The sequence below is a fragment of the Mugil cephalus genome, chromosome 7 (assembly GCF_022458985.1).
Source record: "Mugil cephalus isolate CIBA_MC_2020 chromosome 7, CIBA_Mcephalus_1.1, whole genome shotgun sequence".
In the NCBI taxonomy this organism is placed as follows: domain Eukaryota; kingdom Metazoa; phylum Chordata; class Actinopteri; order Mugiliformes; family Mugilidae; genus Mugil; species Mugil cephalus.
The window spans coordinates 24,582,048-24,587,882 of record NC_061776.1 but is presented as its reverse complement, the minus strand read 5'-3'; positions in this window follow the sequence as shown (position 1 = coordinate 24,587,882).

The following is a 5,835-nucleotide window of genomic DNA, read 5'->3' as shown; positions in this document are numbered from 1 at the left end:
CTATCTTCCCCTTGTCCCAAGTAGCCACCAAGGCAATCAAACGTCGTAACAATGGATATAATGAAACTCAACCAGTGAGAAAAGTTCTGCGGTGTAAAAAATGGGTGCAATTGATATATATATAAAATTTTCTTTTTACAATGTTCTGCTGGGAAACTTTTAGATCTGGTATTCATGTGGATGCTACATGTACCACCCACCTAGACCAGACCAGGTACCCCCACCCTATAGCAATGACACTGCTTGATGACATCCAGGAAAGGATAAAAGGCTGGAAAAAGCCACACACACACACACACACACACACAAAGTTGTTGACCTGGCCTCTAAATTCAAAAGATCCCAAACTGATCAAGTATTTGTGGGATGATCATCAATATCAGGAACATGGTCATAATGTTATGCCTAATTGGTGTATGTCTTCCCCACACAATGGAAGACATTCAGTGGATGGTATAACTGCTGTTTCACTGTCTTTTGTCTGATTAAATACTGACAATAAATTACTAAACAAGTTAACTGAAAAAGTCAAAATTAGGAGGTTGCACTGGCTTTTCCAACCAGTGTTGTGCAGATGTTGAATTGAAGACAATCCTCTAACAAAAACGCAATTATCAGATTAGTTCACACACCCTCAGGCTCAACTAGTTCAAAGCACAGATTGTTTAAGATGCTGAATGAAAAAGAAGATGACAGAAAATAGAACATTAGGAATTAAAGCTTGCAGCTTTATTCAACCAAGTGAAGTGGCTGAAAGGAGTGGAAACTGGACATTTTGAACCTATTAATAATAGTTTCTTCCATGCCAACATAAACAAAGCTTCAGGGGTGAGCAGGGCCAGTGGGGAGTCTGTGAAATAATCCATGTTGTTGTTGTTAACACCCTAGTATTAGCAGATGCTGGAATGACAATAGCCCCAAGCTAAAGAAAGGTTCCACCTTTCCTCTCTGCATCCGCTTTGCTGAGTACATTCCCTTCCTAAGCTACTTGTGCTTTCCTTCTTTAGCCTCTCTGCCAGATTGAACTCTAAGATAGGCAGTCGAAAAGCTGGGGAATTAGTGGCAAAATCAAGGCAAACCTATTGTTGTTCACCAACAACAGAAACTGCAGATGTACAGGGTGTGATGTAATGTTACTATGATGAAACATGAGCATACAGTAGAGTAATATTGTAGAGGTCATTATAAACCCTGTGGAGATCTAGTGATTTGCATTAAACTTTTTGAAAAATAGTAACCATTCAGTATTTTTATTATTATTATTATTGTTGTTGTTGTTGTATGTTTCACTGATAATGCACGATAGAGATCTCATATACAAAAAAGTTAGATCCACAATAACAGGTTTTTAATGACCACAGGGTGGGACAGGATCGAGCTGCCTCACAAAATAACACAAAGTTGACAAATTTATTAGAAGCTACCAACAAGTCCTCTTAATTTAAGACGAGTGCTTGTGCTGTTCATCACCCTTATACACACGGAGACATCATTTTTCTCCATCAAAAGGTCACAGATGAGTAATTAATCTGTTTGATGATGTGTCAACAGTATGGTTAAGACAAGGATACTTTACTTTTGGGGCCAGTTTTTGCCATTGCCAAAAGAAATCATTGTTCACTGAACTGCAGCTCTCGTGTCAGTTCAGTGTTTCGTTGCTTCATCCATTCACTTGAACCTTCTCTCTCTGGGGCCTGGTTAGGGCCTGGTTATTTAAATGTCTGACATTTGCATCTCAAGATCATAAATTGGGGCACAGTAGAATATTGTTACAAATGCAGTCTGCTGTATCAGAACAATGACAATCACTGTGTTCTATATCACACCATGAGTGTGGCATATAGACTTGGGGTAGTGACACATATTTTGGAACAAGCTGTGGAGTCTCTGTCACTCATTTAAAGCACACATGGACACACCTGCACAAAGTTCAGATTATAAATGGAAAGTTGGATGTGAGGTAACATCACCACAGCAATGAGAGACAAATCTCTGGTAATAAAATTACATAAAAACACACAGTGCACTCATATTCAGTCATTTAAATTCTTGTTTAGATTCATCTGTTATATAATTAAGTAGTCTACCATTTTTAGTTGGTTAACAATAATTATTATTAGTTGTGGTTTTAGCCCTTCTTCAGGTGATTCTCCCCAAGGGCTGGAAGCCGCGCAGATCCTACAACACCTAAAAGGACATGATGATTCCAACGCCCATTATGCAGGTGGTGACTGTCCAATTGGGTCTTTAAACTCAGTACAACATTCAGAAGCAATTTATGATTGTAGGCGACTACCGCAAGCTACAGCAAGAAGTAATTTTGTCCACATGCGTTAAACCATATAAACAGTATTTTTTGCAGAGAATGTGTTTCAAAGGCATTGAGGCAGAAGTGTTGCAGAATGTATGCAAACTTCTTAAGGCTCTTTTGAAGTACTATGGGACTAGACAGCGCAACCTACGCACGTAGCCTATGTCGGTGTCTTCAAATTAGTTTTAGGTGTATGCAGGTATGTAATGAAGCCAAATAAAAGATGCTAACGCTAAGAGCTTTACTAAGAAGTAACGTTAGCCATACAATACTATGTCACTGTCGGCTGTAACCACATTAAAACAACAACATGGACAGCCATCGAGAAAGTAAGTGAAGAAGCAACTTAACCTATGACTTCATCAAAAAATAACGCATAAATTAATATTACCTGACACAAAATGTGAATCACAATACCAGGTTTCAGTGCCTGGATTCCAGTTGTTTCTTCTAATGCAGCGACCCATTTACTTTTCTTTTCTTTGGCTGTCAGAGATATTTGTAAAAATATATCTCTGACTGCTTTTCAGACCTGTTGGTTCAGTCAATCGCACAACAGCTCTTCACCTTTAACAAAACAACAATCACAAAAAAAGTTACACTTAAGATGCTATTAAAGTCTATGATTCAAACTAATGCTGCTAATCTCCATGCTCAACTGTCACTTTTTGCCACGCAGTGGCCCGTAACCACGGAGACTTCCCTAGCTATGATGTCACAATCATACCCTCAATAATATGAATAATTCCTGACTTCTTAGCCTGAATCTGAAACTGTGTCACTTTTGTCTATGAGTGGTATATAACTCTGCCAGCAATGAAAAACAATATTAGAAACTGTTAAACATGTTGAAATAAATTATTTTTATTGCCTGTCTGAAGCATTGTTGCTATAGAAGAGAATCATTGCTTTGAATCTGGCCTTGGGTTCTTTGACAGCTCTGAAACATCTGACTGTGTGGAGCACTCAGTATGACCTACCTCAGGCTGGTAATTGAAATGTATTCAGTGTGTTTGTGCAGAGCTTGAGTGAACGCTTCATGAAGTCCTCTAATCAAAGGACCTCTGTGCAGAGCAGGTCAGGAGTCTCGTCCCGTGTTGATGATGTCATATCTGGAGCCCCCTGAAGACAGATCATGGCAAGTCACAGTTTAATTTTCCGAATGAAATGTATTTATGTTTTACCCTCTGTCATGGAGGTATTCATAAAATACATGTGTAGTTTATCATGTGGGAGTAGTGCTGTAGGCGGCTTCCTTACAGCTTGCATACTGGAGCAAGAAGTTGGAGATGTCCAATAACCTGCCACATTTGCAGAACATTCTCCGAACCCATAATTTACTCCTTTTATTTTTCATGAGCCTTGTGAATTTTTTCTCACAATAACACTTTTGGTCATTGAGTTTTGTTATGTGGACCCTGGCCAGTAGACAAGATTCTTATTGAGGAAACAATAAAGTGTGAAATTAGGTCAACTGTTCTGAAGCTTAGTGAGAGACAGCACTTTAAACTGAGCAAAGAGTAAGGCAACAGAAAGTGTAGCAGAGTTGTAATTCAGACAGTGACAAGAACCTCAGACGGGCTCAGTTATTATTGTTGTTCTGTGCGTGCTGACCCAGCTAACCACTCTCTGGGACAAACAGGAAGCCATTTATCCAGGGCCAAGTTTCCAGCTTTCTTACTGTAGCACTAAGATTGTCTTTTGTTCTTTTGTGAGCCAAGAGACAATGATGATTTTAGGATTAAATAGATTTTTGGAAACAGAGCCCAGGCCACTTATGTAAGAGATGAGAACAACCCAGCACTACCCTCATTTGGGTCATACAAAAACTGAACAAGAATATATCACCTTCCAGAGGGAAGATACAACAGAAAAGTGGTAGTTTTCAAAGGCAAATGAATTTATGAATGCATAAATTAAATAACAGGACTTTAATATTTATTTATTAAATTTGAATTTGTTACAACATGTGTTATGAAACAACAACATTCTTGACCTTGGCTCTCATTTCAAAGAGGCTAAAAAAAAAACAGGATGAAAAATGACATTGAAGTGAGTGGAATGTAATCAGAGAAATCACAATGGTCTATATCTGACCGACCACTCAACAGGCTTCATTTCCTTTGCATGCCAACGGCCCGCTTTGACCTTTCCTGCCTTTTGTCTGTGCGTGTCTTAAGATGTATGTTTTGTGTCATTGTTGTGGGAGGTTCCTTCCAAGTCTTCACAAAACACTTCTCACTCTGGAAACACTGAAAAAACATGAAATAAAGACACGACACTGGGTGAACAGTAGAACCACACTGTATAATGTTGTCTGATTCTTGTCTCCATTTACAGCAGAGTTCTATACTGGTTTCTGGAGTTAACCCGCTCACAACTGGGTCTTTCCAACCTGATCTTATAAGGAAAATCTGTTAATGAATGAGACACTTTAATGTGTTTTGAGTGTCCCAGTTCCTGGCAACTTCCTACATATGTTTCTGGTGTTCCCTGGCCACAATGGATGTCCACTCCCTTTAAAATAGTTTATGGCTTTCCTGAGGGCCCCTCCCATCTAAACATGCATCCAGGTTGTATGTGTTTATCAGAGCCCTAAACCTCTTCAGTCAGCTCCTTAGACCAGTAATGTGAACTACCCCGTAGTGCCTGAGATCTCCTGTCCACAGTTCAGTTTTTTCATCACTACCCAAAGCTCATGACCATAGGTGAGGATAAGAATGTAGATCAACTAGTGACAGTGTCCACAGATCTCACTAATCCTGTCTACTTTCATGAAGAAGACAAAGTCTTCACTTGGGGCAGCAACTCTCTGCTACATGTAGGATGCAGGTAGCAGAGGCTTGCACAAATGCTCAGCCTTGCACAGATGCCAGTTTGTGAGTTACCTTTGTGGGGAGATGCACTTCAGATTATGGCGTAGAGGAGACGTACGCTTCAGATTTTGAGGTGTTCATCCTCCTTCTGGCCACTTCACAATGGACTGCAAAACTCTTGAGCTGAAGGTCACAACCGAATGATGCGAAAACCATGCAGAGACACACAACCTTCTGCCTTGGGACCATGTCCATGAAGATCAAGAACAGAATTGGGAGTGACAGCATAACAATACAGGCCATGAGTGCCATTGCTATGAGCTGTGGGGACTGGTCTGGACTAGTCTAGGTGGATGCTACATGACTACACAAATTCCAGGTCCAAAAGTTTCCCAGCAGAACATTGTATTGTCACAAGATTTTCAGTGTTATTTACTGCTCCTGTCAGTTGTCATAATGTTATGCCTGATCAGTGTATACCATAATCCTCCCTTGGCGGGCAATGACTGTCAAATGAAAAGGTGCAAAATTGAAATGTAAAATACCATTTTAAGACATCTTCTTTCATAATTCCATCACTACCATGACATCTAAAGAAAGCTAATAGGGCCAATTTTCATACAGGCTATGCTCCGATAACTTGGCCTTAATATTTTCTTTCTCACACAATTGTGTATTCCATTGTTGAAATAATCAGATAAAAGGGAG